This window comes from Salvelinus namaycush, chromosome 11, assembly GCF_016432855.1.
Source record: "Salvelinus namaycush isolate Seneca chromosome 11, SaNama_1.0, whole genome shotgun sequence".
Lineage (NCBI taxonomy): Eukaryota > Metazoa > Chordata > Actinopteri > Salmoniformes > Salmonidae > Salvelinus > Salvelinus namaycush.
The window spans coordinates 4049214-4074869 of NC_052317.1; the positions used below are offsets into that span (position 1 = coordinate 4049214).

The 25656-nt window shown below is 42.3% G+C and overlaps 1 protein-coding gene across 4 annotated transcripts in view; it reads left to right on the plus strand.

The window, feature by feature from the left end:
- efr3a (EFR3 homolog A (S. cerevisiae)) overlaps positions 1-25656 on the plus strand; it is a 221032-nt gene that overhangs the window by 29166 nt on the left and 166210 nt on the right. The window contains exons 1-4 of one of the 4 annotated variants that reach the window (XR_005477720.1): positions 18430-19742; positions 20734-20808; positions 20900-21071; positions 21250-21714. The exons of 1 other annotated variant lie outside the window; for it this stretch is intronic. The gene's annotated coding sequence lies outside the window, so the exon portion shown is untranslated. Of the gene's footprint in view, positions 1-18429; positions 20809-20899; positions 21072-21249; positions 21715-23349; positions 23611-25656 lie in introns of those variants that run through there. 2 more of the 4 variants (XR_005477722.1, XR_005477721.1) reach the window with 2 other exon arrangements.

Sequence of the window (25656 nt, forward strand, 5' to 3'; positions counted from 1 at the left end):
AACAGTACCCAAAACCAGAGTTGATTTGACCATTGGAAAAAGAGCTACTGCGTAAACACTGCAATGCAGGTTGGATTGAATTGAGCCCCTAATCTTTATTTTCAAGGTTATGATTGCACTTTTTTCTTCCCGAAACAACAATACCACAGCAAAATGTGAGTCCACGTTTCAAAGATTAACACCCCATGGGGGATAAAAATTTCCACCGCAAGTGGCAATAGATATCAGGAACTCCATACCTTACCGCTGTGAGCTAACTGTCCAGAGCCGAAGTAGCTGGTGACGCTCATCATTTTAGTATGAGTGTGACAATACGTATGTTTTAGTGAGAAAGTGTTGGGATCACGTACAACTACGTTTACCCACCCACAACTTCTCACCTGAATGCATTTTTAAAATGTTATTCGAAAATAATACCCAGAGGATATAAATGTGCTTAAAAAGTAATTATTAGGTCACAAGAATTCTCATCAATGATATTCTGCGATAATGAGTCCATTTTTTCATGGGTATGTATCATCTCGTACCAAAGAGAAACGTTAGTACTATACTGTAGGTCTGTAGATTTATATTATATCACTGGCTAGTGGATTGAGTAGTGAATGTGCTGAGTTAGTAAAGATTGGTCATATGCCCCCCCAAGTCCACCACACACACAGTGAACCAATCAAGAGGGGACAGGCATTGGGCCTAGGCTGTAAGACCAGGATTAGACTATCTGATAGAAGGGGACTTTTCAAGAAGATTGCGGATCCATATTCAAGCGGCACTTTGAGGTTTCTCTTTTCCAATAATTATTTTTGGAGATTAACCCTCCGGCCAAGAACTGAATTTGGCTAGGATTGTGCCGGATTAAACATTCATGGTGCGGCTCCCCAAATTGTACTCTGTTCCCTATATAGTGTACTACTTTTGAATAGGGTGCCATTTGGGACTCAGTATGGGCCATCTCTTAAATGTAGATGTCCTGTCTGGCTAGGATTGTGATAGATAAAAAAAATGTATGGGCTGGTGCCCCAAATTGCACCCTGTTCCCTATGTAGTGCACTACTTTTGACCAGAGGTCTAATGGCCCTGGTCAAAAATAGTGCACTACATAGGGAATAAGGGGCCATTTGGGATACATCTTGGGTCATTGTCTATTTTTGTGTGTGGCCTTCAAGGTTCACAAATGGGGCAGGCTGTAAAGCGGTCATCTCGGAAATAGATAAGAATTGTAATGTTTTATGCAATCGGACTGTACCGGCTCGCCTCAATGATACACCTGTTGGAGTTTTGCCCTGGTGGCCTGCATTAGCTTGTACAGAGGCTTGTGAAAGTATTCACCCCCTTGGCATTTTTCCTATTTGTTGCCTTACACCCTGGAATTAAAATAGATTTTTTGGGGGGGGTTGTATCATTTGATTTACACAATATGCCTACCACTTTGAAGATGCAACATATTTTTTATTGTGAAACAAACAAGAAATAAGACAAAAAAACGGAACTTGAGCGTGCATAACTATTCACCCCCTCAAAGTCAATACTTTGTAGAGCCACCTTTTGCAGCAATTACAGCTGCAAGTCTCTTGGGGTATGTCTTGACACATCTAGCCACTGGGATTTTTGCCATTTTTCAAGGCAAAACTGCTCCAGCTTCTTCAAGTTGGATGGGTCCCACTGGTGTACAGCAATTTTAAGTCATACCACCGATTCTCAATTGGATTGAGGTCTGGGCTTTGACTAGGCCATTCCAAGACATTTAAATGTTTCCCATTTAAACCACTCGAGTGTTGCTTAAGCAGTATGCTTAGTGTCATTGTCCTGCTGGAAGGTGAACCTCCGTCCCAGCCTCAAATCTCTGGAAGACTGAAACAGGTTTCCCTCAAGAATTTCCCTTTATTTTAGCGCCATCCATCATTCCTTCAATTCTGACCAGTTTGAAAAACATCCCCACCCAGAGTACCTTCTTCCATATGTTTGGGGAGTCTCCCACTTGCCTTTTGGCGAACACCAAACATGTTTGCTTACTTTTTTCTGGCCCCTCTTCCGTAAAGCCCAGCTTTGTGGAGTGTACGGCTTAATGTGGTCCTATGGATAGATATTCCAATCTCCGCTGTGGAGTTTTGCAGCTCCTTCAGGGTTATCTTTGGTCTCTCTGATTTAATGTCCTCCTTGCCTGGTCTGTGAGTTTTGGTGGGCGGCCCTCTCTTGGCAGGTTTGTTATGGTGCCATATTCTTTCCATTTTTAATAATGGATTTAATGGTGCTCTGTGGGATGTTCAAAGTTTCTGATATTTTTTTATAACCCAACCCTGATCTGTACTTCTCCACAACTTTGTCCCTGACCTGTTTGGAGAGCTCCTTGGTCTTCATAGTGCCGCTTGCTAGTAGTGTTGCAGACTCTGGGGCCTTTCAGAACAGGTGTGTGTATATATACTGAGATCATGTGACACTTAGAATGCACACAGGTGGATTTATTTAACTAATTATGTGACTTCTGAAGGTAATTGGTTGCACCAGATCTTATTTAGGGGCTGCATAGCAAAGGGGGTGAATACATATGCAAACCAAGTAATTTTTTTTCATTTAACTTCAGCAATTAGGACAATTTTGTGTATGTTCATTACATGAAATCCAAATAAAAATCAATTTAAGTTACAGGTTATAGTGAAACAAAATATGAACACGCCAAGGGGGTGAATACTTTTGCAAGGCACTGTACGTCTGGGAAACAAACGACCTCATTTGTCACTTCACAGTAGATGATGGCCAATGGAACAGGCCTATGACCTGATTTTATAAATAGATTTCAGAAGAACTCTGTTTTTTGGTGCTACAGAGATTATCCCTTTTTCTCTCCCTCTCTTTCGATTTTTGAGTTCCAAATGGCACCCTAGGGCCGTAGTGCGTTACCTTTGACCAGAGCCCTATATAGGGAATAGGGTTCCTTTTGGGATGCAGGCTCAGCTGTACCCCTCTTGCGCTCTCCTTCGCTCTTGCTCTCATAACAGATTTAATTTTGTTACTTCCCAGGATAAAATATAACTATATATATATTAGTTCAAATAAATTGTTTAATCACACAGACGGACATATGCATCAGGGGTGTCAATCTCTAGGTTATTTTAGAAGGGGCACGAAGTATGTGTAGATTTGTGGGGGTGGTCCTGAAAGGGGCTGATCTCCTACATGGAAAGTTGGAGATTGTTGCATTTTTCAAACCCCTTACAGGCCAGCCCAGGGGACGTATGCATCAAGTGATATCTGTCCACAAAATACCCTCTGTCCCTCACAGGGTGCAAAAATATTGTATTAGTCACAACTTTTGCAGCTGTACTACAACATTTACATTACACAGTAAACGGCATGAAAACCCACGAGGCACGTGTGATGCATGTTATCTGCAATATTTCAATATAATTGGTTGAGATGTCATTCAGAATGGGAGACACTGATAGTTCTCAAGGATTGTCTGAAATTGTATTTGTCAGGCTATATCAAACAGTTGTAGTTTGAGTAGTTATTGGTTGATAGTGGTGTGGCTATTTAAAGATATAAACATTTTGGTCATTACTATGGCTATTCACAATGGATAGAATCAGTGCAACATACACTACATGACCAAAGGTATGTGGACACCTGCTTGTCGAACATCTCATTCCTAAATCATGGGCATTAATATGAAGTTGTTGGGAAGGCTTTCCATCAGATGTTGGAAAATTGCTGTGGGGACCTGCTTCCATTCAGCCACAAGAGCATTAGTGAGCCCCCCCAGAATCATCTAGAATGTCATTGTATGCTGTAATGTTAAGATTTCCCTTCACTGGAACTAAGGGGCCTAGCCCGAACCATGAAAACTTAGCCCCAAACCATTATTCCCCCTCCAACAAACTTTACAGTTGGCACTATGCATTGGGTCAGAGTTCTCCTGGCATCCGCCAAACACAGATTAGTCCGTCGGACTGCCAGATGGTGAAGTGTGATTCATCACTCCAGAGAATGAGTTTCCACTGCTCCGGAGTCCAATGGCGGCAAGCTTTAGACCACTCCAGCTGACGCTTGGCATTGCGCATGGTGATCTTAGGCTTGTGTGCGGCTGCTCGGCCATGGAAAACCATTTTATGAAGCTCCTGATGACCAGTTATTGTGCTTGCATTGCTTCCAGAGGCAGTTTGGAACTCATTAGTGAGTGTTGCAACCGAGGACCGATGCTTTTTACATTCTACGCACTTCAGCATTCGGCGGTCCCATTCTGTGAGCTTGTTTGGCCTGCCACTTCTCGGCTGAGTTGTTGTTGCTCCTAGACGTTGCACCTTCACAATAACAGCACTTACAGTTGACCAGGGCAGCTATAGCAGGGCAGACATTTGATGAACTGACTTGTTGGAAAGGTGCCATCCAATGACGGTGCCACGTTGAAGGTCACGGAGCTTTTCTGTAAGGCCATTCTACTGCCAATGTTTTTCTAAGGAGATTGCATGGCTGTGTGCTCGATTTAAAAAATTTTTTTTATTTTTTTATTTTGTGGCTGAAATCGCGGACTCTCAAAATTTGAAAGGGTGTCCACATACTTTTGTATATATAGTGTACTGTATATGTGACTGACCTAGCAAAATTTTAAATTGTGTTTATTTACATTGGATAAAAGTAGAGACTCGGCGCTAGAAAATGGTATATCATACACTACATTTGAGGAACTATGGGAAATAAATTCTGCTTTGAAAGTTGATACATTTGTATCCTCACTTTTGAGAAAATGGCCCTTGAATGTTTGGTAAACCTACTGGAGAGCTCTTTGTCTACACCCATTCAGCATCGTTCACACCTTCTTAAGCCTTAGCCCCACCCGTCTTTTTAAGGATTCACATGTGAGGATGTACAGAGTGAGTATGGTAGTGTACTAAACAACCAAAGATTCCAAAAGTAAAGGCTGGTTTATACTACGTCAGTAGACAGTTGTCTCAGTGACATGAACATTCTATTGTCATCTGACATCAAACATGTCATTGTTGTTATGAAAAAGTATGAACACAAAATAGACTGCATGGCATAAGCAGCCTGGTCGTTCCAAAATAGCATAACTGGTGTATTTTAACACCAATAAACCCATCCGTTTTAAAATGAATTTAGTATATGTCAATCTAGCAACTTTCCAAACAATGTTTTGGTTAGTTTCTAGCTTGTTAGCTAGCTAGCTAACGTTAAGTTAGCTGGCAAGCCAGTTCAAATATGACCATATCATATAGCTGACAACGTCTTAACTTGAGAAAATTTGTCTTCATTATTACAGGAAAGTAGACTCACAACAAGATCATTATTTACAAGTTAATGGCAAGCTACTTACAGAAAATAGCTTACGGTAGTGAGTGTGACGAAGTAAAGCAGGGCATTCTACTGGATAAATTTAGAACTTGGACACTGTCTTGTTGGCCTAACGTTGTATCCTAATTTGACTTTGGTGCAGGTCATGTTCTTCACATGACCGTCTCTGGGAAACACATACTATATCAAATCAAATCAAAATTGATTTGTCACGTGCACAGGATACTGAAGGTGTAAACGGTACAGTGAAATGGTTACTTGCATAGTGGAGTCTTTTGTTTAGACATAAAGCTAGATGGCTAGCTAAACAACAATGAACTATAATCCAAACTCAGAATGTTACGATTACATTTTATTGGTCACATTACACATATTTGGCATATGTTATTGCGGGTGTAGTGAAATGCTTGTGTTCCTAGCTCCAACAGTGCAATAGTGTCTAACAATTCACAACAATACACACATCAAAGTAAAATAATGAAATATCAATATTAGGATGAGCAATGTCGGAATGGCATTGACTAAAATACACTGTGTATACATATGACATGAGTAAAGCAGTATGTAAACATTATTAAAGTGACCAGTGATTCTGTGATGTGTACATAGGGCAGCAGCTTCTAAGGTGCAGGGTTGAGTAACTGGGTGGAAACCGGCTAGTGATGGCTATTTAACAGTCCGATGGCCTTGAGATGAAGCTGTTTTTCAGTCTTTTGGTCCCAGCTTTGATGCACCTGTACTGACCTTGCCTTCTGGATGATGGTGGGGTGAACAGGCAGTGGCTCAAGTGGTTGTTGTCCTTGATGATCTTTTTGGCCTTCCTGTGACATCGGGGGCTTTTGGTGTCCTGGAGGGCAGGCAGTGTACCTGCGTTGGGCAGATCGAACCACCCTCTGCAGAGCCCTGGGGGTGATACTGTTGCCGTACCAGGTGGTTATACAGCCCGACAGGATGCTTTCAATTGTGCATCTGTAAAAGTTTGTGAGGGTCTTAGGTGCCAAACCGAATTTCTTCAGCCTCCTGAGGTTGAAGAGGCGCTGTTGCTCCTTCTTCACCACACTGTCTGTGTAGGTGGACCATTTCAGATTTTCAGTGATGTGTACTCAGAGGAACTTGAAACATTTCAACTTCTCCATTGTGGTCCCATCGATGTGGATAGGTGAGTGCTCCCTCTGCTGTCGATCAGCTCCTTCATTTTGTTGAGGGAGAGGTTATTCTCCTGACACCACTCTCCCAGGGCCCTCACCACCTCCCTGTAGGCTGTTTCGTCATTGATGGTAATCAGGCCTACTACTGTTGTCATCTGCAAACTCTATGATTGAGTTGGAGGCGTGCATGGCCACGCAGTCGTGGGTGAACAGGAGTACAGCATGGGGCTGAGCACGCACCCTTGTGGGGCCCTGTGTTGAGGATCAGCGTACTGGAGGTGTTGTTTCCTACCCTCACCACCTGGGGGGCGGCCCGTCAGGAAGTCCAGGACCTACTTGCGCAGGGCAGGGTTGAGACCCAGGGCCTCAAGCTTAATAATGAGCTTGGAGGGTACTATGGTGTTGAAGGCTGCGCTGTAGTCAATGAACAGCATTCTTAAATAGGTATTCCTCTTGTCCAGATGGGATTGTGCAGTGTGATGGCGATTTGCATCGTCTGTGGATCTATTGGGGCGGTATGCAAACCGAAGTGGGTCTACTGTGTCAGGTAAGGTGGAGGTGATATGATCCTTAACTAGCCTCTCAAAGCACTTCATGATGACAGAAATGAGTGCTATGGGACGATACCCATTTAGTTCCGTTTCCTTTGTTCCTGTACCCAAGTAAGCAATGGTGGACATCTTGAAGCAAGTGGGGACAGCAGACTAGGATAGGGAGAGATTGAATATGTCCGTAAACACTCCAGCCAGCTGTTCTGCGCATGCTCAGAGGATGTGGCTAGGGATGCCGTCTGGGCCGGCAGCCTTGTGAGGGGTAACATGCTTAAATGTCTTACTCACGTCATCCACGGAGAATGAGAGCCCACAGTTCTTGGGAGCGGGTCGCGTCGGTGGCACTGTTATCCTCAAAGCAGCGAAGAAGGTGTTTAGCTTGTTCGGGAGCGAGACATCAGTCGGTGTCCGTGACGTGGCTGGTTTTCCCTTTGTAATCCGTGATTGTCTGTAGACCCTGCCACATATATCTCATGTCTGCAGTTGATTTGTGACTCCACTTTGACTCTGTACTGACATTTTACCTGTTTGATTGCCTTATGGAGGGAATAACTACACTGTTTGTATTCGACCATATTCCCAGTCACTTTGCCGTGGTTAAATGAGGTGGTTTGCGTTTTGTTTTGCGCGAATGCTGCCATCTATTCACGGTGTTTGGTTTGGGTAGGTTTTAATTGTCAGTGGGAACAACATCCCCTATACACTTCCTGATGAACTCAGTCACTGTGTCTGTGTATACATCAATGTTATTCTCCGAGGCAACCTGGAACATGTCCCAGTCCGATTGATCAAACAAGCTTGAAGCATGGATTCTGATTGGTCAGACCAGCTTTGAATAGATCTTAGCACGGGTACTTCCTGTTTGAGTTTCTGCCTATAGGACGGGAGAATCCCGTCGTGATCTGATTTGCCGAAGGAGGGCCTTGTAGCCATCCTGGAAGGGGGAGGAACAATGGACAAAGAGTTTTTGATGCGCAATTATTACAAGCAATGTGTTGATAGAACTTCGGTAACGTTTTCCTCAAATTAGCTTTTTAAATCCTCAGCTACAATAAATGCAGCCTCAGGATATGTTGTTTCCAGTTTGCACAAAGTCCAATGTAGTTCCTTGAGGTCCGCCGTGGTATCGGCTTCAGGGAGAATATACATGGCTCTGACTATAACCGAAGAGAGTATCTTGGGAGGTAATACGGTCGGCATTTGATTGTGAGGTATTCTAGGTTGGGTGAACAAAAGGTCTTGAGTTCCTGTACGTTTTCACAATCACACCACGAGTAGTTAATAATGAAACAAACACCACCGCCTTTTTTCTTCCCGGAGAGTTCTTTATTCCTGTCTGTGCCGTGTACTGAGAACCCAGGTGGCTGTATGGATCTGGACAGTATATCCGGAGAGAGCCATGATTCCGTTAAACAGAGTAGGGTACTGTCCCTAAAGTCTCTACTTTATTGTCCAGGGACTGAACATTAGCAAGTAATATCCTCTGAAGCGGTGGATGGTGTGCACTCCTAAGTCGGACTAGAAGTTCACTCCGAATACCTCTTCTCCGCTGGCGGCATCTTGGAGCAGCCTCTGGGATAAATTCAATTGGCCTGAGGGGTACGAACAAAGGATCCAAATCAGGAAAGTTGTATTTCTGGTTGTAATGCTGGTGAGTTACCGCCACTCTGATATCCAGTTTTTGGTGATATCTATCAAAATAGCCGCGTTAGAAAGGATTACCTACACATACTGAGCAGCTCATGTTATAGACAGTACCATGCTACATGGCAGACCAATCCGAACTCCTCTCTCGGCATGTCCAGCCCATCCATTAGCTCAGCCAATCTTGGCTAGTGTGAAGGTTCCTGTCTTTTCATTGCTAAACCAACTAGGCTCGTAATTTAACAATTGTATTCATATTTACAGATGGCATAAAAGTTTGTAAAAAAAAATAAAAGTTTCCGTTCTGCAAAGTAGTGACGCGACTTACGCCTAATTTCCTGAAACAAGTCACATCTATTGGTAGCCTGGTGGGCGGCAGGTAGCCTGGTGGGCGGCAGGTAGCCTGGTGGTTAAAAGCATTGGGCCAGTAACGGGAAGGTCGCTAGTTCAAATTCCTGAGCTTACTAGGTGAAAAATCTGTCTGTGCCCTTGAGCAAAAGTACTTAATCCTAATTTCTCCCATCTGCTAAATAACTCAAATGTAGTACAGCTTTGAGTACAGACTACAACTCAGTTGGATTGCTTTGTATCACACAAACCATCTCTCACGTTTAAGAAAGCCTCCATTTAATTTTCAAAGCTTTGGAGGATGCTGGAAACTATCCATTTTCTTTTCCCAGAAGAAAATTTACCCCAAAGGATGTTTTATTGATGTTATGGATTTTCTTCAAAAGAAATTTATTTTTTAAACATGTCTGTAAAATTCCAACCAAACACATTTGTTGAGTTGAAAGTGTGAGTAGAGACATTTTTTTATTAGGTTTATTACTATAAATATCTGATGCTGGCCAAATTGTACAAATATACTAGGTCTAGCCTTAAACACTCTATAGTTGCTCAGTGGGAATTAATTGTACATAAAGGATTTAATGCTGGATCATGAGTCTCACGCTGTCATCCTTGCAATTCCTCATCCTGGTCAGGTCAAATTTATTTAAAGTGTGTTTTACATACATACACACTCTGCACACTTTACATACCCTCACTTTACTTTCTAGGTCTTTCTCTTCTTCTGGGTTGTAATGACCTTATCCTCTCCATTACCGTCCAATGAGGAAAAGTAACCTGACCCGGGGCAGACAGACACAGATAACAGCCCAATGGCCTCTCTCCTTTTCTCCGTCAGACTGGCCGATAACTGCAGGTGTTGACTGACAGAGTAGGTTGAGAGTGGCTTGTGTTGGAGTCTGTGGTGAAAAGTAGCACGTTAATTTAGCATAGGTTTTTAGACAAGTGGGAAGGCAATTTGTTGAATCTAGTGATCCAAATCTAGACGTCTTGCTTGGACTACTGTTCTGAGTTGTGTAGCTCTGCTGAGGTGGAACGGTTACATCATAAAGTTCTGTGGACACGGAAGTTTCTACTATGATCGGATCAATGGAATCCAACCTCCAATAGCCCAGCCATGTTGGGCTCTATTGCAGTCCAGTAAGGTAGAGCAATCTATACCTTGTTCAGTTCATGGGAGTTCTTGGATCATCTGAATTAGCTTCTTGGATTATCTGAGTGGACCAGTGGCTTGTGAGGACCAGTGGATCCTTTTGGGGTGACCATGAGGAGAATCAGGAGATACATGCAGGTACCACATACCGAAGCCAATGGAGCTTTCAACTACAGCAGAACTTGGAACGGAAGATCCCTCCTGAGTTTTGGTAGGTTTTGTTTTGGTTGGTTGGTTTGTATTCTGTGCTTCAGGCCACGGTCTCTGCAGATGGGAATCTACATAGTATTCTGTCCATATAGGGCGGCAGGTAGCCCAGTGGTTAGAGCGTTGGACTAGTAACCGAAAGGTTGCAAGATCGAATCCCCGAGCTGGCAAGGTAAAAATCTGTCGTTTGCCCCTGAACAAGGCAGTTAACCTACTGATCCTAGGCCGTCATTGAAAATATGAATTTGTTCTTAACTAGTTAAATAGTTAAATAAAGGTAATATCACAGGAGGTTGGTGGCACCTTAACTTGGGAGGACAGGCTGGTAGGGGAGCTCCATTACGGACATTTGCTCCATTACGGACATTGTGAGCAGTCCTCCCCTCAGCAGCCTCCACTGGTCTATATACTGAGTGTGTATACGATATAAACTACCCTGTAGGCCATGAATTGTTTGTTAAACATTTTCTCTCTGTTATGAAACCACGTTCTCAAAATGAAACCGCGTAGTGAAACTAAAGAAATATTGTGATTTTAAAGTCCCTATGCAGTCAAAATTCATTTTTTTGGTGTTTTGTATCATATTGTACAACAGCTGAAACTAACACAGTAAATGTGTGATAAAAAAAAAAATATATATATATATATATATATATTTTTTTTAAGTGTTATATCCTGATAGTCTCTGGTTGACAATACAATCTACACAGGGCCTTATAATCAGCAGATTTGCATGGGTGGCTTTCTATGGTGACATGGACCAATAACAAAAATAGTTCCAAACCTCTCTGCCAATATCTGCTAGTTTTCAGTTTTCCCCTCCCCACTCAGACCACTCCCAGACAGTCCTAATCAAAATTCTTGCTTGAGAATTTTTGTTGTTGTTGCTAAAAAGCTATTTTGTCCCATTTTTGGGGGGGAAATCGATTATAGTAAGGTGCTTAATTGTTAACCAGAAATGATTTGATATTGATGTAAAAATGGCTGCATTGGGCCTTTAATGAAGCATGTTCTCTGTCTTGCATTGTCAAATGAATGAAATCCGAATTATGTAACCTTATTAGATTCCTTGTTTGTCTGTGGCAAATACGTAATGAATGAGATAGTATTAAGTCATGACCTCTTGGATTACATTGATGGAAATTGATTGACTCAACACCAATGAGTCAATCAAGTCAATGAGACTTTCGTGTAAGAGTGTTGTGTGGTGTTATTGTGAAATCTAAAGGAAGTCATGACATATGAAAGGGAACTTTTATATTTTGGCCCCTCTCATTGAGTGTGCGTGTTTATCTTTCCTTTGTCATTAAGTCAGTCGAATGAAAAGGAAACCTATTTCTTGTCATTTCAAATGTCGAGTTAAAGCCACAGTCAAGGCCTTTGCGGATGCAGCACACCGTCTTTATTGTTGAAGAGACAATCTGTAACATGCCCACAGTGTACTGCGTCCGCAAAGGCCTCGAATGTACAATGTCAGTTCTTCTGGAAAGTTTTTCCTTGAACTACCGATATCGCATATGAATCGTTTGCATGTGAAAATGGCATGCAAAAATGATGCAGTCTTTGAGGACAGTGGAACTTGCTTCCACAATAAATGCTTCCTCATTGCTCCGACCAACCGGGGTATTTAGAAGCATTTCTGTCAACCTCCACTGTCCAGACGGGTATCCTATGAAGCAAGCTAGATCTACTCAGGGTTTTCTAACGCTAGCCAGCTTCAATTTCACAAATCCAGCCTAGGCTTCATCCGTACTACGACGGTGGATACTGCCGCTAACTCTAGCAGGCTTGCAAGTATGCGTGCATGTCACACGTGGCTAGTCGGACACTGAACTGTTCATTGAGACAATACTGAAACATCAATCCATTGGCGTTTCAGTACCACATTTTCATTTGTGCCGAAATCAACATGAAAGAAAAGTTATCTTGCATAAAAGTAACACAAAAACATTTGATTGAATAAAATATTTTCAGTCTTCCTCAAATGAAGGGGATGATGACTCAATCTTTGCGAGAGGGAGGGGGATCTGATTTCATTGGTCCTCAACTTGTGGCTCAGACACTTTATTCAGTATAAATGAAGTTAGCCCTGAGTTAGCCTGCCCAGGAGCAGGTTCATTCTGAAGGATTTGTTTAACCTGACTAAAAGGTGAGCCACATTCGTATGACAGGTTAGCCCAAGTTGAACTCAGAGTTGACCAAAGTTACCTCACTAACTCCTCAAACTTTATTCGTAGGATGCCCCTCTGAAGTTGCTGAATTTAATCTTGACTTCAGTTTGCGCTTTAGTTCATGCACCTTGGTTGGAGAGCGACGTAGCATCACTGTGCCTTTGCCAAAATATCACGTGATGCCATTTTGTTCATTATTTACATTTTTGTTGGTGGCCCACTGTGAGGGTACAGTATATGAAATGTATTTATTCGACTGTTAGAATATTGATGGGTCATTGGCTGGAAGTGTCGAAAATTGGCTTTAGGCCTATGTTTTTCACTAGGACTTTGTAGACTCAAGAATATGTTTTGTATAATTCTATCTAATCAAATAACTATTGTTATATTTTCACATGGATATATTTCTAAATTCAATTCATGCTTTCCAATTTGTTTCTGCACTATTTATCAAGCGTTGGTGCTTATGTTTGCTGCTCCTTACGGGTTGATATGCATCTGACGCATAAGGGGACACCCAGCAACAATCTCTAGCGGGTACTTACAGGATGAAAGGCCTGGCGGTTCTACTGTTAAGTTCTGAGTTATGTGACAGGATTTTGCCATTTTGCAATGTGGTGAATGGGAGCTCCGGGGGTGAAGTTTCTTCTAGGTGCAGATCTAGGATCAGCTTCCGCTCCCCCAATCCTATTCTTAACCATTAGGGGAAAAGTGAAACTGACCCAAGATCAACGTCTAGAGGTAACCCTACACCTGAATGGGATGTATGTATCTGATGATGTAGCATGGCACCTCTTCGTCCTCTGTGTTTGCTGTGTTTTACTGATCTGAGGAGAGAGATTTTAGGGCTATGAACTTGGCAAGGTGAAAAAAAATACTTCTGAGTTAAATTGAGTATAATACTGAGAGAAAAAAAAACTATGGTCGACTGTTTGTTGTAGGTCAGATGTCAGTTACTGTAAGGCTTCATCAGCTGATAACTGGTCGAGAGAAACATTTTCTCAATGGATGTCCACACATTTATCTGTGTGTGTGTGTGCCTTTCGCTGCCGTGTTTTGTGTAAAGTTACACCATGGTGTGGAATGGATGGGTAGAGTTGCATTTTCACCGCTCATATTTCAGTCATTTCCTGTGTTTGGGCTATCAGCTCATGAACTATGCTGACCTAGTTAATTATGCTGACCTGTTCCCAGCCTTGTCCTTCACTGTGTTTGCCCTCTCCCTCCCCACGACTTTCCATTTGGCCAGCTGAAATGTCAATGAGCGCTCATCTGCATATTTCTGTCTCTCTTCAAGTGGTATTGAATTGAATGTCAGAAGTTTCGGGTTGTCCGAAACAAAAGTCCTCCAAGATTAGATGAGGCTCTTTCAAAAGTCCTCCATGATTTGAATAATCTATTTTTTAAAAATGTGCTGGGAAGTCCTATTGGGTGGGGTTAGTGTTCAGAGTAGTATGGTAAATTGCTTGTTGGTTTGGACATTACCGCTCAATAACAATAAGCACACACAGATTGGAGAGAGACATTCGGCGAAAAGCTGCATGGGCTGAAGTCCACAAACAATGCCCGTGCCTTCAATTAAATGAGGCAATCTGGGATTGGTACATCCATTTTTTTTTTAAACTTTTAACTTGATTATGTGTAGCCATTTTTACATTTTTTAATTTAACCAGGAAGGCTAATTGATAACACATTCTCATGTACAACTGCGACCTGGCCAAGATAAAGCAAAGCAGTGCGACACAAACAACAACGGAGTTACACATGGAGTAAACAAACATAGTCAATAACACAATAGAAAAAATTCTGTACAGTGTGTGCAAATGAGGTAAGGCAATAAATAGGTCATAGTGGTGAAATAATTACAATTTAGCAATTTAAACACTGGAGTGATAGATGTGCAGAAGAAAAATGTGCAATTAGAGATACTGAGGTGCAAAGGAGCAAAGAAATAAAAATAACAGTATGTGATGAGGTAGTTGGATGGGCTATTTACAGATGGGCTATGTACAGGTGCAGTGATCTGTGAGCTGCTCTGACAGCTGGTGCTTAAAGCTAGTGAGGGAGATATGAGTCTCCAGCTTCAGTGATTTTTGCAATTCGTTCCAGTCATTGGCAGGAGAGAACTGGAAGGAAAGGCGGCCAAACGAGGATTTGGCTTTGGGGGTGACCAGTGAAATATACCTGCTGGAGCGTGTGCTACGGGTGGGTGCTGCTATGGTGACCAGTGAGCTGAGATAAGGCGTGGCTTTACCTAGCAGAGACTTGTAGATGACCTGGAGCCAGTGGGTTTGGCGACAAGTATGTAGCGATGGTCAGCCAATGAGAGCGTACAGGTCACAGTGGTGGGTAGTAAATGGGGCTTTGGTGATAAAACGGATGGCACTGTGACAGACTGTATCCAATTTGCTGAGTAGAGTGTTGGAGGCTATTTTGTAAATTACATTGCCGAAGTCCAGGATCGGCAGGATAGTCAGTTTTACGAGGGTATGTTTGGCAGCATGAGCGAAGGAGGCTTTGTTGTGAAATAGGAAGCCGATTTCTAGATTTAATTTTGGATTGAAGATTCTTAATGAGATTTTACAGTCTAACCAGACACCTAGGTATTTGTAGTTGTCCACATATTCTAAGTCAGAACCGTCCAGAGTAGTGATGCTGGACGGGCGGGCAGGTGCGGGCAGCGATCGGTTGAAGAGCATGCATTTAGTTTTACTTGCATTTAAGAGCAGTTGGAGAATATATCTTAAGAATGCGTCATCAGTTTAGTTCACCTGACTTACCCCATCAGAAACCAAAACATAAGCTTGTTAGTGAACTATGTAATTGAAAAGAAACCCTAAAGCATTGTAATAGCTGTTGACCAAATAACTCGCAGAGGTAAATGCTTTGTTGTGGTTTGAATCCCAGATTGGCCCTTTAATGTCATTTCTGTTCACTATGAAGTATTCCAGAAGTTTCCCTATTTTTCTGAGCTTTATCGCTGATGTAGTTCCAGTGCGCCTTGGGATATATTAAACTGTTTCCCGCTAATCCCACGGGACAGGATCGTTTGGAGAATAGCATGGAAATTAGTTTTGCAGATCAGAGCCCCCGTAATCCATTTTAATTTACACACACACACTGTTTTGACAGGACCGAATGTTTCTTCTGTCGCCAGATCGCGCCAGTGCCCCAGCAGCCCCGGGCCCGGAGTGTTGCGTGTGTGTAATCTTAACATGCGTGATGAAGCGTGGACCCCCATCTAATGATTTCACCCGAGCCTGGCAATTGCTGGCAAAATCCCCCCCTCCCATGCTTTTTGTTTTGGACTTTTCCGCACATGGTCAGAACGTGTACGCCATCTAATCAGTAGTCAGACGTTACAACATGGATGTGATGTTTTGGATAGGAATGTGTGACCACCTTGGAAAGTCTTGAAGCGTTGGGAGTTCTCTCATGCTTGTTTCAATCTTGACGCCAAAATACAATGCTCAGCAGTGTGTCGCATATCATCAGCAGTCAAATGTCACACCACTGATGGTATGTGTCATTTTCTTGGCTGTTCTTGTAGGGATTCATGTCTTTTTTTTTTCTTTTTTTTTTTCTTTTTTCTAACTTGACACCAAAGGACTACAAATTTGACATGCTCGGCACTGGTGTTTTGTGAGCACTGGTGTTTCAGTGCCCACAACCCTAGTGCCATGACTCGCTGGGTATACATATTCATTATGCAAGTGGAATTTTGTATTTTATGTATATTTCTTATGAGGGCCCTTTGATGAAGGGGAGATTTTAAGATCTGAGAACTACTCATCATTTTTTATAATTAACCGTTTAACGGGGAGCATGCTGATGCTTTGAAATATGATCCGGAGCCTTTTGGTAGATAAGGAGGGAGAACGTGGTGGCATTTATTCTTTGTTACTTGTAAATATTGCCTTGAGAGCAAAATGGTAATGATCTTGAAGTGGATTAATAAATGACTGAATGGAGAGCGAAGTGAAACAACCCTTAATGATTGCGCTCAAGCCTCTTCAGATTCACAGTGCACAAATTGATATCAAGGCAAATAGCAACCCTTATAAGGAATCCCAAGCTATCTTTGAAAGCTTCACAGCAGGATCCTTCAAAAATGGAAAGTACATCCACACAACCAGCTTCATGAGGTAGTCACCTGGAATGCTTTTCCAACAGTCTTGAAGGAGTACACACATATATGCTGAGCACTTGTTGGCTGCTTTTCCTTCACTCTGCGGTCCAACTCATCCAAAACCACCCAATTGGGTTGAGGTTGGGTGATTGTGGAGGCCAGGTCATCTGATGCAGCACGCCATCGCTCTCCTTCTTGGTCAAATAGCCCTTACACAACCTAGAGGTGTGTTGGGTCATTGTCCTGTTGAAAAACAAAGGATAGTCCCACTAACTGCAAACCAGATGGGATGGCGTATCATTGCAGAATGCTGTGGTAGCCATGCCGGTTAAGTGTGCCTTGAATTCTAAATAAATCACAGACAGTGTCACCAGACAGCACCATCACACCACCACCTCCATGCTTCACGATGGGAACCACACATGCGGAGATCATCCGTTCACCTACTCTGCGTCTCACAAAGACCAGGCGGTTGGAACAATAAATCGCACATTTGGACTCATCGGGCCAAAGGACAGATTTCCACCGGTCTAATGTCCATTGCTCGTGTTTCTTGGCCCAAGCTAGTCTCTTCTTCTTAATGGTGTCCGTTAGTAGAGGTTTCTTTGCAGCAATTTGACCATGAAGGCCTGATTCTCTCTCACACACAAACACACACACACACTCCTCGATGTGTCTCTTACTTGAACTCAAGCATTTATTTGGGCTGCAATCTGAGATGTAGTTAACTTTCTAATGAATTAATCCTCTGCAGCAGAGGTAACTCTGGGTCTTCCTTTCCTGTGGCAGTCCCCATGAGAGCCAGTTTCATCATAGCTCTTGATGGTTTTTGCGACTGCACTTGAAGAAACTTTCAAAGTTCTTGAAGTTTTCCTGATTGACTGACCTTCATGTAATGAAGGACTGATGTTCCTCTCTGCTTATTTGAGCTGTTCTTGCCATAAGGGCGGCAGGTATTCTAGTGGTTAGAGCAGTAACCAAAAGGTTGCTGGATCGAATCCCCGAGCTGACAAGGGAAAAATCTGTTGTTCTGCCCCTGAACAAGGCAGTTAACTCACTGTTCCCCGGTAGGCCATCATTGTAAATAAGAATTTGTTCTTAACTGACTTGCCTAGTTAAATTAAGGTTAAATAAAAAAAAAAATGATATGGACTTTTACCAAAATAGGCCTATCTTCTGTATACCACCCCTACCTTGTCACAACACAACTGATTGGCTCAAACGCATTAAGAAGGAAAGAAATTCCACAAATTAACTTTTAGCTTTGCACACCTGTTAATTGAAATCCATTCCAGGTGACTACCTCGTGAAGCTGGTTGAGAGAATGCCAAGAGTGTGCAAAGCTGTCATCAAGGCAAAGGGTGGCTACTTTGAAGAATCTCAAATATAAAATATATATATTTTTGTTTGCTACATGATTACATATGTGTTATTTCATGGTGTTGATGTCTTCACTATTATTCTACAATGTAAAAATAAAGAAAAACTCTGGAATGAGTAGGTGTCCAAACTTTTGACTAGTATTGTATATGAAAAACACAAGCCCCTTAACCAAACCAACACAATAACACTCAATTATCATTAACAAACAAATCATCCACAGCATGATTTTTTTTCTTTTACTTTACTTAAAGCCTGCAGGTATAATGCATTATGATGAAGTACGTTATAATACATTGTAAGACTTCTCATGAGCATGTTATAGCAGTCATTGACATGTTGTATACTGTATATATCAGTCGTAACATCTCTTGTCTTTTACTATTCATAACATCTGTCAAATCACTATTATAATGTTGCCATGAACGTCTTGCGAAGGAGGGTTACCTTATGTTCCTACCAAATGTTCCCTGACCTGGTTGTTATCGAAAGATCCATTATGAAGAAGGACAATTGCTTCTTGGAATGCCTTCTGGATAAACAAAGGTTATTTTAATCCCCCACAAATCTCTCCCCAGTCCTTCGCAGTTTCACTCAAAGCTGGCACTGTGAGGCCTATGGCTTCCCACATGGCACCCTATTCCCCCTAGGTCCCTGGTCAAAAGTAGTGCACTACATAGGGATTAGGGTGCCATTTGGGACGTACTATGGGCCGAGTCGTCGTCCATTAAGCTAACTAACTAACACACATTCACAGGCTCCCCGCTTTCCTCTGTGCTTTAATGTGGCAGGTAATTGCCAGCTCCATAAGGACCGTCTTACAGGCCGGGCCTGGAAAGGTTGCCTGCTGACTGGCTTTTGATACACTGCATTAATGAAGTTTACGACTCTTGAGCCCTGGGGAGCCGTCAAGCTCCCTTGTGCCAGGAAAATAACTTTGCTTAGGTGTTAAAGTGACCTCGCTTTACCTGTATGATGAGAATGTATTGTATACCAGAAAGCGCCTCTGGGCTAGAAGTGTCAGGGAAGGGGCAGCTGGGAAATGCTTTTGCAGAAGTTTGTTTATGAGCTTTGAAGAGTGGTTTTGTCAAAGACCTGTTCGCAGTAATGAGGGATTTTTTTTCTCCACTGCGACTTCTGTCTCTTTACTTTACTGGTGCGTAATCTGCCTCATCCGCCACCTTTTTGGAGCACCCACTTTAGTACTCAGATAATTAAAAAATGTGTCAATACAGAGCGACTGCCCCTAAAAATCAACTAATCCCTTTTGAAAATGGCCTATGTAGCATCAATATGAGTCGGAAACATTTATTCTAGTTTCAGAATTGACTACAAAGTGTAAATAGGATAATTTTAGTCATAAAGTCAGTCTCGTCTAAAACGGAGTTTGGAACCTTAGTGTGTCACAACGAGTACATTTTAAGGTTGGGTTTGGATTACAATGTTAACAAATCATGCCCCCTTTTGTCAAACTCCACATGCAAATCGCCCCTCAGCCCACCTCGTTCCCCTCATTAAGTGGGGCTCTGTTGTTTCATCGCCCCCGATATTTTCAAAGGATCGCTGCCATTTTAAACTGAATAGCCCTGTACGTATTGACCATGCAATGCATGCTTCCAGCAGGATGCACAGCCAACTGGTGTGCATGCCCTGCCGATGGAACCTATCATGCGGAAGGTGGTTGGAGTTCATTGGTCCCCAGTGGTGGTGAGTATACAGGTAGCTAGATCATGAATTGCTGGTTATGCGTCTGTATATTTTGATAATCATTGTCACTCTCATAGCTGACGAGTGACGTTAGCTAGCTAGCTACCCTAACTATCTAGATAGCTACCTAGCTGGCTAACGTTAGCCTAACTCAGTACAACTCAGATTTGGCTTGGAAACACAAAAAGATTACAAAACAAGAAAATTATTAGTTGGAAAACCTCTTTTCATGATTGTGATGTCGCCAGATTGACTTTAGATACAGTATAACTCTACCCAGCTAACTAAGATTGAGGGGATCACCGTATTTGACCTATTTTAGCATTGCTAGCAATTTTTTTACGAACTTTGCTAGTAACAGTAATGACAACATTGCCATCTCTAAAATGAATTTGACTACATCATAATATGGCAGTTTCCTATTAATTATATGTTATCCTATTTCCATGCCACTAAGGGCTCTATTCAATCCATATCGTGGAAGTTCAGCTTTACAGCGTGATTTAAATTAGAAAGCAACGTTTCCGCTTTAGCGGAGGCTGGGTTCACGGTAAACGCTTCTCAATCAGAAATTACCTTTTACATTTTTATCGCGAAATATGTAATGCTTCATCTTTACAGATTGAATACAGCCCTATATTTAGTGTATTTATACGAAACAGTCACATTAGCCTCTGAGGTGCAACCCCCATATCCAGGACATCAATAAATATTGGTTGCAGCTATGGTGGTACTAGCTAACTCGTGTCTGACTACAACAATGTACTAACTAGCAGCAACAAACTCGAGCCATCCCAGGGCCATAGCAAAACATGTCACAGCTGGTTGCATAGTATAATGGCGTCACCGGCCTGAATCTGGATCCAATCTGGAGCCAGTCAGCCTACATCTGTAAAGCATAGAATTAGCTTCCAAACAAGGTTACGTTATTTCTCAAACTATGTTTATAATTGAGGGTTGATGACAGTCGTTGACCCCGTTTTTCTGTTAGACAAAGTGCATAGTTGGGTGCCAGACTGATCCCCTGGTCATGAACGGATGCCGGGACCTACCAGAAGGAGCGACGGTGGGTATCATAACATGTCCAGCAATGTGATTGCAATGGTTTAGTGACCTCCAAAAATAATTTATTTCACTGTTCACTTGCCATTTCACAGCTTGTCAGGCAAGACCTCCGACTAAGTGTCATGCGACACAATTACCCTTGTGACACCACCTCGGTTGTTGCCAGAGTTTCCCTCGACTCCTATGAAAAGGACACGCCATCATGAGACCTTTGATATTGACCCGAGTTACTGCCCTGATGACAAACGGCTTCGACTATGACAGGTAGTGTATGTTATGTGAAAAATACCCGGCTGGATAAAATAGTAGGCTAATTCCCCAGCAAAGCAGATGCAACTAGTAGAGTCATTTTGGTTGTGAAGTGCATCATAAAAAAGCTTTTCCTTTCTTTAGAACAAAATGCCATTTACCACTTGGCTGTCTATATATCACCCTGTCACAGGTCCTCACAGTGAACACCACCTCATAAGATTGCCTGCTGCAGATGTCCCTTTTGCAGCAAAACATGCACCATAGAGTTGACCAGAAAGGGGAGCATCATCCAAACATGCCCTCACTGAAATAGGAAGGTGAATGCAACGACCAGGTTGGTTCCACCAGGCTAATCATAACCACCATTGATAATGTAATCAGTGGTGTGTGTCTGACCGACCTGCATCTTTGAGGAGCCAGGAGCTGATCTACGCTACTTTGCCCATCAATTCGGCCTCTGGCAAAGGCCTCACCTCCAGCCTCACCACTTGCCTGCTCACCTCCAGCCTCACCTCTTGCCTGCTCACCTCCAGGTCGTCGATAGGGAGAACAGAATTAGGTAGTTTTAGTCTGACCTGTTCAAACTTCAGCACAGTGCCTTCGGAAAGTATTCGGACCACTTGACTTTTTCCACATTTTGTTACTTTACAGTCTTATTCTGAAATTGATTAAATAAAAATAATTCCTCAACAATCTAAACACAATACCCCATAATGACAACATGAAAACAGGTTAATACAAATGTATTTTTTAAAAACCATTAAAAACACAAGTATTCAGACCTTTTGCTATGAGACTTGAAATTGAGCTCAGGTGGTACATTCAAATTGATTGGACATGCTTTGGAAAGGCACACACCTGTCTGTATAAGGTCCCACAGTTGAGCAAGTATGTCTGACCAAAAACCAAGCCATGAGGTCGAAAGAATTGTCCGTAGAGCTCCAAGATGGAATTGTGTCGAGGAACAGATCTGGGGAAGTGTACTACAAAATGTCTGCAATATTGAAGGTCCCCAAGAATACAGTGGCCTCCTTCCATTTTAAGAATGATGAAGTTTGGAACCACCAAGACTCTTCCTAGAGCAGTCGGGAGACAAGGTCCTTGGTCAGTTTGGTGACCAAGAACCCGATGGTCACTCTGACAGAGCTCTAGAGTTTCTCTGTGGAGATGGGAGAACCTTCCAGAAGGACAACCATCCAACAATCAGGCCTTTATGGTAGAGTGGCCAGACGGAAGCCACTCCTCAGTAAAAGGCACGTGACAGCCCGCTTGGAGTTTGCCAAAAGGCACCTAAAGACTCTCAGACCATGACAAACAAGATTCTCTGGTCAGAAACCAAGGTTGAACTATTTGGCCTGAATGCCAAGCGTCACATCTGGAGGAAACCTGGCACCATCCCTACGGTGAAGCATGGTAGTGGCAGCATCATGCTGTGGGGATGTTTTTCAGCGGCAGGGACTGGGAGACTCGTCAGGATTGAGGCAAAAATGAACGGAGCTAAGTACAGATAGATCCTCGATTAAAACCTGCTCCAGGGTGCTCAGGACCTTCGACTGGGGCAAAGGTTCACGTTCCAACAGGACAACGACACTAAGCCACACAGCCAACACAACGCAGGAGTGGCTTTGGGACAAGTGTCCTTGAGTTGCCCAGCCAGAGCCCGGACTTGAACCCGATCAAACATCTCTGGAGGTACCTGAACATAGCTGTGCAGCAACGCTCCCTATCCAACCTGACAGAGATTGAGAGGATTTGCAGGGAAGAATGGGAGAAACTCCCCAAATACAGGTGTACCAAGCTGGTAGCGACATGCCCAAGAACACTCAATGCTGTAATCACTGCCAAAGGTGCTTCAACAAAGTACTGCGTAAATGGCCTGAATTCTTATGTATATATCAGTTTTTTTATTTTATGAATTAGCAAACATTTCTAAAAACCTTTTTTTGTTTTGTCATTATTGGATATTGTGTGTAGATTGATGAGAAAAAAACTACAATTGAATCAGTTTTAGAATAAGAACTTAACAAAATGTGAAAAAAAGTCAAAGGGTCTGAATACTTTCCGAAGGCGCGCTGTATGTTTGTGTCAGATATCACCTAGCCATAACTGCCATTGGTAATAGAACCGTGACCATGTGTTTCAATATGCATGAGATGCAGAGAGACATGGCACTCAACACATCCACAAGGACGTGATTACTAATAATACTGTACAGCACAAATGTCCAGTAATGGCAACACCATTTTCATTCCATGTGTCACTGACGAACTCTGCCTAATATTTTCTACAGATGGACTGGAGATGCTTTTGCCGTAATTGGGAAGGTTCTATCTGAGCTGTTCGAACTTCAACAAAGTACCTGTTTGTGTGTCAGATATGACCTATCCTAACTGCCATTGGTAATAGAAAAGTGACTGTGTTCACGGAAACATGTATAGAGCCAGCACATGGAGACTTGCAAGATGATGTGATGAAGTCCTGACTGACAGACACTGAAGTCTCTAAACGGAGAGAGACCTGGCACTTGGCATTAAACTTTTACTGGACACAACTTCTTCTTGTGTTGTCTTTTTTTAAATTATTGAATTGAATGGTATTAGTAAATATGGGGAGGGAGAAACCATATGTATTCTGCACCAGGATCAGGGAACTCCTGTTGTATATGGGACACCACTCATGCAGGTATGACCACCATTTTTGCCAAGGTAGCCCCAATTATCACCAGACAAAATGCAGATAGGCACAGTATATCTGTAACAGCTAGGAATGACAATGAAAGTTTGAAAGTTATCAAAACAATTTAGTTTAGGATATCTACATACAGTTGAAGTCGGAAGTTTACACACACCTTAGCCAAATACATTTAAACTCACTTTCTCACAATTCCTGATATTTAGTCCTAGTAAAAATTCCCTATTTTAGGTCAGTTAGGATCACCACTTTATTTTAAGAATGTGAAATTTCCAACACTTTTTCAGTTCTTCCCACAAATGTTCTAGGGATTGAGGTCAGGCCTTTGTGATGGCCACTCCAGTACCTTGACTTTGTTGTCCTTAAGCCATTTTGCCACAAATTTGGAAGTATGCTTGGGGTCATTGTCCAGTTGGAAGACCCATTTGCAACCAAGCTATAACTTCCTGACTGATGTTGCTTCAATATATCCACATCATTTTCCTTTCTCAGGATGCCATCTATTTTGTAAAGTGCACCAGTCCCTCCTGCAGCAAAGCACCCCCACAACATGATGCTGCCACCCCTGTGCTTCATGGTTGGGATGGTGTTCTTCGGCTTGCAAGCATTCCCCTTTTTTCCTCCAAACAACAATGGTCATTATGGCCAAACAGTTATATTTTTGTGTCGTCAGACCTGGGGACATTTCTCCAAGAAGTACAATCTTTGTCCCCATGTGCAGTTGCAAACCATAGTCGAGCTTTTTTATGGCTGTTTTGGAGCAGTGGCTTCTTCCTTGCTGAGCGGCCGTTCAGGTTATGTCGATATAGGACTAATTTTACTGTGGATATAGATACTTTTGTACCTGTTTCCTCCAGCATCGTCACAAGGTCCTTTGCTATTGTTCTGGGATTGATTTGCACTTTTCGCACCAAAGTACGTTCATCTCTAGGAGACAGAACGCGTCTTCTTCCTGAGCGGTATGATGGCTGCGTGGTCCCATGGTGTTTATACTTGCATACTATTGTTTGTACAGGTTAACGTGGTACCTTCAGGTGTAATGAAATTGCTCCCAAGGTTGAATCAGACTTGTGGAGGTCTACAATTATTTTTGAGGTCTTTCCCATGATGTCAAGCAAAGAGGCACTGAGTTTGAAGGTAGGCCTTGAAATACATCCACAGGTACACCTCCAATTGACTCAAATGATGTCAATTAGCCTTGTGCTGCCATCCTGTTAACAGATTATTTTATTACAATGGTTAAGATGGATTTTCATTGTGTTCCATGGTGTTATTTGCCCCCTAGTGGAGCTTTCTGGTACTTAGAATGTACGCAAACAGGAAGTAGAGAATTCGTTCTGCGCGCATAGAAGCAGCTAAAAACAACGCTATGGTGCAGGTCTTTCAGTGTAGTTATTTCTTGTCACGCTTCAGCCTTGGAAAATATTTGTTTGTAAGTTCGATTCAAGCATTTAGCTAGTGATGATAATCTTGTTATTGATAGAGTTGTTTACATATCAATGTTGGTTGGTTGCATTTACTCACACAAATTGCACTGCCTTTCATGTATGCCGTTAGCTGTATTACTTTGCTCGTGCGTCATGCAAACGAATTGTAAAATATACAATACTGTAGTTTTGTTACCGATTCTAGTGTAATATGCTTTGTTATTCTACATAGATGGTTGTACATTATTAGAGTAATGAAAGGAGTTAGCTAATTGTTACTCATATGGTAATTGACTATATGGTTTGGCATCATGCCAGATGCATGGTACCTTAGCACGTGCTTTGTATTCATGCAACTTCAAATGTATAATGTACAGCTACAGTATGTCGGTCTGAACTGAATACTAACGTATATTCTTTAATGTATTTTGCAGTTTTACAACATAAACATTTTCAATATATTCATTCAAGAAAAGTCA